We start from the raw sequence: 13566 nt of genomic DNA, 5'->3' as shown, positions 1-13566 counted from the left end.
CAAAGCCACATCATTTGTAGTCACTCTGTGTGTGTTTGAGCCTGCTCATCTGTCTGTCTCCCCTTCTTGTTCTGCACCTGTCCAGGTGTTAAAATATACCGCAGGGGAGATAAATTACGGCGGCCGAGTGACAGATGACTGGGACAGACGATGCCTGCTGAGCGTCCTGGAGGATTTCTACTGTCCTGCTGTGCTGGAAGACGGTCACTTCTACTCTTCGTCTGGAGTCTACCGGCAGATAGACACAGATCTGGATATCAAGGTCAGATAAACGCAGGGTCTTTAAAAAGATTGTGATCAGAACACTAATCCGTCTCTCACTGTTCAGTTTAATACATGAAAAGTCTTTAGGGGGTATATTGCAAGACAGCCATCTATTAAACATGAAGATATCTTAAATTAAATAACATGAACAATTATTATTCTACAAGCAGAAAACATGACATTTGTATTTTTCAAATTAATTATACCATCAGGTTTTTAACAGGCCTGAGCTTGATAGAAAAGTAAACATTAAACATTTTACTATAAGTAACAGTTAAATAAAATAAAAACTTTAAAATGCCAAATAAAATAAAGTAAGGGAAAAATAAAATGTACAAATCAAATGTGATATGCTACAGAAACTTATGAACTGCTGACTATCATAACCTGTTGCTCTGAAAATCTTGCTTTAGGGTTACCTGGCATACATTCGTGGTTTGCCCATCAATGATACACCTGAGATCTTTGGTCTCCATGACAACGCTAACATCAGCTTTGCCCAAAATGAGTCCTTCGCCCTGCTGGGAGCTCTGGTTCGACTCCAGCCTCGAGCTTCATCTGCCGGGGGCAAATCTCTGGAGGAGGTAGCGTTTTTTTGTTGCCGAACACTGTTTAACAGCAATTTGGTTGTGATGTGTTGTGTCTTTAATATCTAGACTACATGTTGGGTTTCATTGTTGATGTTCCATGTTGTAGATAGTGGAGGAGATCGTGGCAGGCATCGTGGAAAAGATTCCTCGGCCTTTCAACATTCAGGACGTGATGGAAATGTTCCCGGTGCTCTATGAAGAGTCCATGAACACAGTGCTCATCCAGGAGGTCATCAGGTAATGTTAGGCTGAGGACTAACCACAGTCCAGACCACACGTCAGGTGTGCTTCATATAATAACACACACCACTCCGCTCTGTTGCTGTACACTTATGATCAGGTGCTGACACCGACACAGAGGGAAATTCAGATCTGCACAATCTTCCTCATTCTATCTGTCTGCCAAAAATGTAATCATAAGAAATGACTCTGGAAAAGCTGCAGATAGAGCCATAAGAAATTAATGTAACTGATTATTTAATGTTTAATGTTGTTTTTATAGGCAATAATTTAAGCTTTGTTAGTTCTAGGTTTAATATGTGCAATAAGTTCATTTCAATAAGTTTTGCAATAAACATTGAACCAGTCCGGCCCTCGACTAGTACCCATTTTTTAATTTTGGCCCACTGTGTATTTGAGTTTGACCCCCCTGGTCTACACAGTTTAACAGTCCCACTAGGATCAACTTGGACCACCCCCCCACTAAAAAAAATGAAACGTTGACTTAAATTATGTTCATTCAGAAGCAAAAATATTAAGTTAAACTAATTTGAACTTGATATTTTTGCTTTTAACTAACCTAATGCAATTATGTACAGTAGAACCTGTTGACAATATACATTTAATAAATGTCAATGTTTCCATTTTATAGTGCAATAACTCATCTGATCAAATGAACATGTCCTTTACTATTCTTTTTAATATATTTATTAGATCAACAAGCAGGGTAATTCTTGCTATCGGTGCCACACTGAAATCATTTAAACAATATCTAGCTCATAAAAACCTCAGCCAAGAGCCCAGAACAGATACGTGTTTCTTCCCATACGTAAAGATATTTTACTTTTAAGGTAAAAATGATTAACTAAATATGTAACCATAACTCTATTTGAGTCCAGTAGCAGCGGCTGGACAGTTCCACAGTTACAGCCAGTAATCATAATCACAGAGTAGTGGTGACTTTCACTTTTCCTCTCCTCTCCTCTCCTCTCCTCTCCTCTCCTCTCCTCAGGTGTTGTTTTCCTAGTGCTATAAACAAGGTCTGAACATGTTTTTATTACATTTTGTGTACAGTTTCCAACTTCTTAGGACTTATCAAGAAATTAGTCTTACTGTTGTCAACTCCATCGGTTGTTAGAAATTATAATTTTGCTACTTAGATGTGTAAGTATATCTGTCAGATGTATAAGCAGAATGTAATTTAAGTTATACCAGGGTGTAACAACAGGTTGAACATTATTTACAGGGTAAATTCCCATGATATTTATTTTACACTTTTACTCCCCCGTAAGACTTGTTTAAGAAGTGTTTATGTATTTGTCTTTGCATAACTCCATTTAATTAATAATTGTGAAAATATTGTGAATGGATGACACGTGAATAACTGATTGGACTGAATCAGGTATGGCCAGTTTAAATCGGTTGTACTTTGATAACTAGTTATTTGTGTTTTTTCAGATACAACAATCTGCTGGCGGTCATCTCTCAGAGTCTCGGAGACATCGTGAAGGCTCTGAAAGGTTTGGTGGTGATGTCGTCTGAACTGGAGCTCATGGCCAGCAGCCTGTTCATCAACGTGGTGCCCGATATGTGGAAAGCCAAGGCAAGACACACACACACACACACACACACACAGGTTATTGACCTTCTTGATCTCACGTAGTTTGGATGGGATCTTTACGTTTTTATTAATTTCTTTTCATACATATTCATACATAATGAAATAGTTTTTGCCAATAATCTATTTTTTACAATAAAACATTACAAAAATAAAGACACAACAGAACCCCCCCCCCCCAAAGGAATGGCTCAAAGAGAGTCAACATCAAAAACATTTAAAGACATCACCTTTCAAAATCGTAAGCAAATCTATAGTTTTCTCAGACACACTTTCAATGGATGGGATGTTTTTATAAATTAAGCAATTCCGTAGACAATATGGATAACTTCAAAGGGACGCACACTGAGTCAAGATAAAGGTATTAGATGTTTTGAAGGTATTGCACGTGCACAGATTACAGCAATGGGCCTTTAACTGAAATAATATTACAACATCCATCTGTGTGTGTCGTACAGTTGGGGGTGACACTTGATCATGTGGGAGTGATTTCAGTGAACAGGGAATCAGATGAACTTCTGCTGACATTTCTGTCCTGCTCTAATAATTCCCGGCTCTACTTTCTAAGAATAAACATGGCGTTCTTTGACGGGCCATGTGTCTCCCTCCCTCCAGGCCTACCCGTCCCTGAAGCCTCTGGCATCCTGGGTGTCAGACCTGATTCAGAGGATCAATTTCCTGCAGAAATGGATCTGTGATGGCATTCCACCTGTTTTCTGGATTAGCGGCTTCTTCTTCCCGCAGGCTTTCCTCACAGGAACGCTCCAGAACTACGCCCGCCGCTCTGGCATCTCCATCGACACAATTGGATTTGACTTTGAGGTCAGACAGTGAGATGTTTGTCTGACAGTGCTTTTGCAACTATTTTTTCACTACTAGCTAAACTACAGCACTACATGTTTTCAGCAATAATATATCATTTATACAAACACACCAAATCTTAATATACTATATATTGTTAAACAATGTGCACATTTTTACTCAAATGTTTTTGTTTATATAAATATTTTTATACTGTTTTATTTAATTTGATATTTTTTTTAACGTTTTTTCATTTTTTTTTTTGCACATTCTTACTTGAATTTCTTATGTTTATATAAAAAAAAGTGTATCTTTTATTTTATTTCATTTTAAAATGGAGCAACTGTAACAAGACCCAATTTCCCCCGGGGTAAATACAATATTCTGAGTCTAATGGATTACGCTTTCCCACTCTAAACTGACTTGTGTTTGAATATCATCGTATGGTCAATTTCATAATATTTCAAAATATATATATTGATTTATTTTTTGCTGACTGTTACGATGGTATATAAGGGCACTCCTAGGTTAAAACAAATTAAAATAACAGAGTTTGGAAGGGGTCATAATACGACAAAAAACTCAATAGATTACAATAGTTTTTTATGAGAAAATAAACATGAATATTCTCTTGTCATACATTTGTGAGAATAAAGCTCAATGGCCCACCTACAATGTCCCCGATATACTTTAGTTCATCTCTTTTGTAATCCCTTCTTCCCATCAGGTGATAGAGAAGTTGGCGTCAGAGATAACAGAGAAGCCAAACACAGGCTGCTACATCCACGGCCTCTTCGTGGAGGGCGCTCGCTGGGATAGTGAAGCGGGTCAAATCACTGAATGCAGGCCCAAGGAGCTCTACACAGAGATGGTTCTGATCAGGCTGATCCCCGAACCCAACCGCAAAGCCCCCACCTCAGGGGTCTACATCTGCCCCATCTATAAGACCCTCACACGGGCCGGTCATTCCACCAACTATGTGATGGCAGTGGAGCTGCCTACAGATCAGAGTCAGAGTCAGAGACACTGGATCAAACGGGGAGTCGCCCTCATCTGTGCACTGGACTACTGAATACACACACTCTTATTCATACACAAAAACACCTGTATATAACTATATATATATATATATATATAGTTATATATATATATATATAGTTATGTAAGATTATTTACTTTGAGTCACTTGGCTAAAAGGAATCCTGGACCATACATCCTCCATGTTCTAAATCTCTCCTCCTTTACTCTCATTATAAGCCAAAATGAGCTTTTTCCTGCTGGTCTCCACAGTGCTCTCTGAACTGAATACACGTCGTGCTCCTTTAAGACTTTCACACTGGGCAGGTTGAGAAATATGACTTAACTGTAGGAGGGTGGTGCTTAAACAAACAGTGACAGTGACTAGCCATGTGAACACAACTGGAGGACTCCAGAATCAGATCAACGGGCAGCTGAGATCAGCAGATTATCTTCACCACTGCTCAAAGACTAAAGACTCGATTCTATTTCTATGACATTCAAATTATTTGAAATATCTGGATTTCTCTGAAGAGACAGGCGAGACCGGTTAACAGCAGTTTTTTTTTAAGAAAACAAGGCGGGTATATCAGTTCAGAGAGAGAAACATAGTAGTTGTGTAGTTGAAACAAATTGGTTTTAAAGCTTTTTTGTAGATACAGTGGAGTTTGTGTGGGTCCATCCCTGGCCGCGGTGCAGGACAACAGGACGCTCCAGCGGCTCCAGGACTCCGCTCGGCCGTCATCGCATTTCTTTGGTGAATTACTCACGCTTTCCTCCCCAGAGCACCGCCGGTAACAACAAGCCGGTGTCGGGAACATGCTCCAAAATGGAAACGAAGAGGAGAAGCCAGTGGAAGCGCCAAAGGCTGAGGCAGAGCAGGACTCCCTCGCCGCTCTCCCCGACGCTGAGTCCACTCACTTCCCCATGCCCGTTCACCCCAAAGTGGACATAAAGCGGCACGCGGTGACAGACGATTATAAGATCTCCACTCAGGTTCTGGGATTAGGAATCAATGGAAAAGTCCTTCAGTGTTTCAACAAGAAGACGGGAGAGAAGTGCGCATTGAAGGTACCGAGGTCACCTGACACTTGTTATAAACAGGGAGTCGAGGATAGACCCCACTCAGATCACTTTCAGCCCAGTTAGTACTTTAATCATAAAAGTTAAAGTTATGTAGCATAATTTAAAGCCTATGAGCATTGTGTGTGTTTACCAAATCATTATACTTGAAAATGATACTTGACATCAGTAGTGTAAAGTAATTAAGTACATTTAATCAAGTACTGTAATGTATCAATTTCAGTAACATAAACACTAAAGCGTCTTTGAGCACCTGACAGCGCTAACTAAATTAATCTATTATTATTATTATTACTCCCACCACTTCTTAGAGGTAAATATGGAACTCAACCCTAACCCTCCACTTAATTTATTTAATACATATAATTACTAGTCATTAGGCAGGTTTAGATGAATGATATTAACTATATTAAACACATTAATACTGTAACTTTAGTTATAACTTCAGTAACTGGTCAGGATGGCTGGTTTAGCTGGTGGCTGGTTTCAGCCACCAGCTAAACCAGCCACCCTGACCAGCTAAAAAAAACAGCATAGACCAGCATAGTATGCTGGTCACCAGCATCCATCTATCACCAGTTTATGTTTAATAATAGTAGTAAATATACCATGCTGGAAGCTTACCAGGATGCCAGGTGACCAGCATACATTGTTTAAATACTGGTATGATTATTTAAACCAGAGAACATAAATATATTACCAAGATTCATTGTGTCATGTATTCTGGTATCTACCAAAATAAAGACATTGTATAGTGTTCATAACAGTATTTTAATTTAATAAATAGCAATAAATAGCTAGTTAATATAATAAAATACACAGTAACAATACACTAATTATACAAATAACAACCAACCTGCAAATTAACCTATACATCAACATACATATATTATCTATAACGGGTGCATTCGATTTAAAATAAAAGTAATACTGTAAATAGAATTCAATATTTAAATGGTAACAAAAACAGTAACACTATGTATGATAAGAAAAAGGCAACAAAGAAAGTGTTTTTTGTTTTTCCTTGTTCATGTCCATAATGTTTCCCGTTGTGTAGCGTCCAGCCTTTCCCAATCTGGCCTGCACTTCTGTCTGCTGAAGCCACTTCTTGAAGCAAACTGAAAAGAAATGTACAGATATAAGTACACTGTAAAAAGAAAACTTGACATTTACGTTAACATTTGGGCTGCTGTGGTTGCCAGAACTTGACGGTTAAAGTATGGTACAGTAAAAGACATTACAAATTACAGTTGGTTGGCATAGACGTTACAGTCAACAATTACTTATGGTGAATTACAATGGCAAAAACCAATACAGCTAGTGTACACGGTGAAGCTGTATTATCTGGGAAATAGAAGAATCGGATCAGGATTCGGTATTGGCAGACAATCAATATCAAATGAATCGGATCATTATTAGCATCAGCATTTGATCACCTGTGTCGACTTGCAGCCTAAATACAAAGATAACTCCACTCCTCTCCTACCACTCTTACCTCTAATAAGCCTTGGTAGAACTAGTGTCCGAGTCATGGGGTCCAGAACTGACTGAAGACATGTGGAACAGAGTCCCAGACAGGCATGGTTCCATGTACAGGGAACTGGAACTTTGAACAGGTGTTTTCATCTTTTCTGCCTGAAGATTCACAAGTTCTTGATCAGGTGTTTGATGTGGGCTGGCATGATCCTTTCTGCAGCGATGAATAAAGAAAACAAAGAAAACATTATTAATAATAGTAATGATGGTAACAACAATAATATTAGTATAACTATTTATATAGCACTTACACAATTGCAAAGTGATTCTCACAACAAAAATAAAAAACAAAACAATACCAACAATAAAAAAACAAATGATTATAGGAATGTTAAGAGACAAAGAAATGATAAACATTCTGAGAGGCCGACTACAAAAGGCTCTTGATGACATCAATGAGCAGTCCCAATAGATGCTGTTGTATAACAAGAAATAGAATAGGTCCAGATGTCTTCTATTTTGTGTTGGATGATTTGTTTTATTGATTGCTGATGGATGTTAAGATGTGTTTTACAATTATAACAAAAAGATTATTGTAATTGGAATCAAAAAGATTGCAAATCATAGTTTTAATAAAATCAATAGCAATATAGGGTTTATTCAACAGCAGGAAAGCATTAAGTTGCTAAATTAACGTACACTGTTACGGCCCGTCCACACGGCGGCGTGCGTAGAAGCTTCAGCGCTTCTTCCCATTCACTTTGAATGGGGTGACGTCACGCTTTGCCGAACTGCATTGTGGTTCCGTCGCTTCGCTTTGCTCGCGTTGCTCGCTTCAAAAGTTGAGAAAAGTTCACATTTTGAAGCTTCGACGGAAGCGTCAGCCAATCAAATCATATGCCAGTACAAGCTCTAGCCAATCAAACCGCGTGCTTGTGTGTCCGGAGCGGGAGATTCATGTGATTGGTTGTTGGTCGAGTTTCAGACACGCCCACCGGCAAGCTTCAACGCACGCCGCCGTGTGGACGCTGCGTTAGTGCCAGTCAAAACCATGTTTTATACCGCTTTGTTTCAACCACTGCCGTCTCGCCGTTCCCCTGTGTCCCGCCCTCTCTGTCTGTCTGTGTCTGTTTCAGTTTCGCCAGTAAGACTGCTGGTAGACCAGCATAAATACCAGCTTCACCAGCATAGACCAGCTTAACTACCAGCTAAAACCAGCATAGCCCAGCATCCATCTTAAGCTGGTCTATGCTGGTTTTTTCAGCAGGGTTTTTAACGTGCAAACTAGTCAGTCAGTTTGGATTAACATCCAGAGCATTTAAAGTATTAACTTTTTTGTTATCTGTTGTGATTTAGACCAACAACTGACAATACACGGATAAATTATTAGTGTTGTATTTTTATTCTACAAATGTAATTGTGTCCTATGTTATTAGTGTCAGCTTGATACGGAAGCATTATTTGGTGTCATTATGTGGTTATGTGTTTAGGATCGTAGAGTTGAAAAGGGGCTTTACTGTGTAGCAAGGATTTAAACACGTTGACCCTTAGTGAGGTCAGGTTTCTATCACATGAACACTGGACTCAAACTTAAACTGAAGCTTGTCATCGTGATGAACAAAACGTCTTTGAATAGTCTACCAGTGACAGTGCACTGACCTACTCTAATACTGCTTGTGTTTATATTTTGAATGACAGGTATACAAGGCTCTGCATATCTACCTGCTCATCGTATGGGGTTGACATGTAGTGTACATGTGGTGTACTTACTCTACATGTGGACAGGCTGAATGTGATTTGTGGGATCTCAGCCTATCACTGGATCAGATGCAGGTTAAGGGCACACAGTCCCCCAGCCATATGCCATGATATGTTTGGCTGCTTCACAGGGATTTTGACTTTGACACCATGTTCAGGGAGCATGTGGAAACTTGGGCATGCCTTCGTACACGGGTAGAGGCACACAAGCAGGGGTCGTCAGGCTGTCACCACTGGGGCACAGACTCCGACAGATTTATTGGCTTACAGTAATCCATCTAGATCTGAGCTGTCAAAGCAGGCAGCAGCAGAGCGGCAGGCTGGGGGATGAGAAAGAGAAACAGAGGATGTGAAAATGAGTGAAGGAAATAGCCAAAGTAAATGGGAACTCAAAAAATGTTTAAATGCAAAGAGGAATAGAGTACTTGATGTCATTTTCGTTGACCTGACACCTTAAAGGCGCCCTATTATGCTTGTTCCTTTTCCTGTTGTGTGTTATATAGGTTTTCTGTGCATGTAAATGGTCTGCAAAGGCTAACATCCCAAAGTTCACGTCAGAGGGAGTTTCTCTCCAACACACCTGCTTAAATTAACAAAAAGTCTTCCAAATATAGATTATTTCACAAGTTTAAAGACTACTTCTACAGCACCATGTCAGGCCGAGAGGTTCAGAAATGAGAGCAGAGAGGATGAAAAAGTGTGCCAAATTTTTTCTTTTTGCTACTTGCTAACTTTAATCTGATAGTTATTTATTTTTTATGTCAGATAATGCTGCATCGATAAGTTAACTAAACGATTTTTAATGCAAACATTTCAGAAAATGTTGTTTCCAAACTCTCAAATATGGAGATTACCTGCATTCCTTTTAAATATCATATTTTACTGAATGTCTTTGGATTGTGGACTGATAACACAAGACATTTAAAGCCATCAGAACTTTGAGAAACTGGGATGGAGATCTTTAATGATAAATGTATCATCATAAATAACTGTTAGTTGTTGGAGAGAGAGTTGTAGTAGAACATTTTGGTTTGCTATTACGAGAACGTGTGGGTTAATCTGCGAAAAGGCTTTTGTCCGCGGAGTCATATTGACTGAAACCTGGTGGCGGACAGACTTCAGCTCCCACCAGAGAAAGCTAACAGCAGGCCAGGGGGACCCCGGCTTAGAGAGTGCACCATACACCCACCAACACTCTGTGTGTCTGAAAACTGATGTGGGTTTATTTACAAAAACAAATGTGGATAAAAACATGGGAAGTTCTGCTCTGATTCCACAGTTTTCCACTTAAATATTTGTATTTGCTTTATAAATAAATACAGACGCCAAATATTTATTTCAACGAGATACTGCCATCTCCATAATTCACCACAGTTTTCATGATGTTTGAATCGTGATATACATTCAAAGCTAAAGCTGTTGCGTTAGTATCAACATGTGTATGTCTCTCAGCTAAATAAATGGCATTTTAAAGTCATTAACTAAACCAGGGGTCTGCAACCTTTTTGACCAAAAGAGCCATTTTACCCCCTTTTCCAACTCAATTCAAAACCTTTATTTATCCAGGTGAAATCCCATTGAGATCAATGATCTCTTTTTCAAGGGAGACCTGCAGCAGTAGGTTCCACATGAAGACATAAAAACATAAACAACAGAACAACAAAAGGACATCATACAGCAACAATTACAGGGATTACAATTTACATATCTATCCACATGTACAGGTACCAACAGCATCTGATTGTGTAGCATCCAACCGAGCTTTAAAAACATGTAGTGGTACCAGATTGGTCATTTTCCATTCTTTTTGCAGACTGTTCCAAGTTAGTGGAGCTGCACATCTAAAAGCTTTCTTCCCTAAGACAGTCCTAGCACTTGGCACATTTAATAAAACCACAGCATGCGATCTCAGGCAATAACTACTTTCAATTCGCAGAGAGATCAGGGAGCAGATATAAGATGGTAGTTTATCCAACATGGCTTTGTAAATGAACGTGTACCAGTGACTGAGCCTCCGTACAGTAAGTGATGGCAAAACCGCCTTGGTTACAGTCAGTGTACAGTGATGTGTAAGTGCTTTACAGTTTGTCACAAATCTCAGTGCACTGTGATACGCAGCATCTAACTTGCTCAGGTAATTGGCAGGTGCATTCATATATAACAAATCACCATAGTCCAGCACAGGTCAAAAGGTCACAGAGCCTTTTCCTGGCCTCAAGCGAGAAACAGGACTTATTTCTGTAAAAGAAACCTAGCCCAACCCTCAGCTTTTTAAGCAGGTTATTGACATGAAATGTAAAAGTGAGACAGTCATCAAGCCAGATACCCAGGTATTATAGATATATACTATTTGTTTTGTCTGGAGCCGCAAAACATATTTGATAGCTTATAAAGTTGTATTTATTGTTATATCACAGACACAAACTACAGTTTTTTTGCATTTATTATGTATTACATTATAAAACTGTTAACCTCTAATAAGAACAAAGAACTCTTATAAGGAGAATTAAAAAAACAATACACAGGCCTACTTTCAAATGAATCAACACAGCACTTGGGGAGTCCTCTGCACATTTGAAGGGAACGAAATACAATTAAAATGTACCCACTTTGAAATAAATAAAACCTATAGCTGCACCCTAAAAATAGTTAACTGATTGAATTATGATGAAGATCGTCAGCTGTCTTCCTCTTCCGTGTTTCTCCTCGATACGTAAAGGCTGCAGCACCTTTGACAACTTCTCTCCACATATCAAACATCCCGGTAAGCATCGTTTGCTGTGAAAGCAGATAACTCTAACCACGCAGAATTAAATCCTGTGTTCCTCCGATACTTTTCTTTTCTTTGATTTATCCATAGTTCGCTCATCCTAATTTGTTCCTTAATGACCCCATGATGTGATTATGTATATCTTAAAACCTTTAACAACTATATTTAGATGTTCACAAATATCTACATTTATGTATAAAATACATGTGTAGCAGTTAGACAAACATAATCAATAGATTATCTCATTAATACCTATTTTATATATTAAAAAAAAGTTTACTAAACCACCGTTTGTTGACAAAATGATTTGGGTTGAAAGTTATACTGTTGTGTCTCAAACGGATAGACTAGGTTATTAATTTATTTGCCTAATAGTTGCTTAAAATGCTACAATAACATTTGCAATTCGTTTTTAATCTGCCATGTACGATCTCAATAATAATAAGTGTCGTCAATTCGCTTTTAATCTGCCATGTACGGTAATGTCTCTCAGCCACCGTAGTGTCGTGTCAGGTGGGCGTGTCGTGTAGTGTCGTGTACTGGCCGCGGCCGCAGCTAGACCATATTGCTAATTTCAGCTGCAGAAACCATTCAACTATTAACTTATTCAGCTATTTCAGGACAATGAGGCTATCAATGTTGTTTTTTAAACCTTTTCTTTTAAATATTAAGCTTCTTCACTATTTTTCCTACTCTGCAATGCATTTGAGCTGTAACAATTTTGATTCAATCAGCCTTTTCAACACATGATGGGAAACTTTCAACTTTTTCTAAATATGTTATACTTTTTTAAATGTTCAGCTTTTTAAAGTCTTTTTTTAACATGGAAGTCATTGCAATGCATTTGAGCTGTAACAATTTGATTCAAATCATTTCACTTTTCTGCATTTCTCTGCTAAGTTCAGCAACACACTGACTTGGTCTCTGTAGTTAAAAGCAGCTACCATTCAGCTAATAACATATTCAGCTTTTTCTGCATTTTCAGCTAAATTCAGCCACAAATGTTCACAGTTTACAGCATTCGCACGCATTTTCTGCAGGAAATGCATTTTCTAGTTGTATATAGTTGAACAAACGTTACATTTTCTCTGCTAATAATAACAAGACAAAAAGATCCAACTATAATTTTATATGTTATTATGGATTGAACATGAACCAAAGTGCTTGTATTGGCAGATGATCCTGTGCCACTGTGAAATAATGAGTTATAATGGAAACAATTACAAATTGTTTTATTGATCCAGTATTGCTATGATGGCACTCTCTGCACGGTGGAGGAGTTGGGAGTCATTCTTCAGAAGCAGCTCCTTTAAGCAGCTCATTTATTATGAGGGTCAGACCAACGTTCTTCTGCGGGGGGGCGACGAGTCATGTGAATACAACTATAGACTAGGATTGTTCCAAGATTTTAAATCTGTTGCATGTCTTACCTTCTGGATCTTGTCATAGGCCTGATCATGCTGCCTACCAGATCTGGCCAGTCTGGTCTTGAGCCCGTTGACCATTTTCTCCATATGCTCACGCTGCCGACAGAAAGCCCTATAAAATTCTCCTTCAACGTCACTTTGCTCCACCTAGAAAACAACACAAGCAGACTCCCAATGAGACTGGGACCGAATTTAACCCCTGCACTCTTTAGGAGCCCCTATTCTGCTGATGTTCAGGTGTATATCAGTATGTAGTGTCTCTACTTTAAAGAGTCCTCTCCTGCTGATGTTCAGGTGTATATCAGTATGTAGTGTCTCTACTTTAAAGAGTCCTCTCCTGCTGATGTTCAGGTGTATATCAGTATGTAGTGTCTCTACTTTAAAGAGTCCTCTCCTGCTGATGTTCAGGTGTATATCAGTATGTAATGTCTCTACTTTAAAGAGTCCTCTCCTGCTGATGTTCAGGTGTATATCAGTATGCCATGATATGTTTGGCTGCTTCACAGGGATTTTGACTTTGACACCATGTTCAGGGAGCATGTG

Source organism: Trematomus bernacchii, unplaced genomic scaffold (assembly GCF_902827165.1).
Source record: "Trematomus bernacchii unplaced genomic scaffold, fTreBer1.1, whole genome shotgun sequence".
Lineage (NCBI taxonomy): Eukaryota > Metazoa > Chordata > Actinopteri > Perciformes > Nototheniidae > Trematomus > Trematomus bernacchii.
This window is presented reverse-complemented; position numbering follows the sequence as displayed.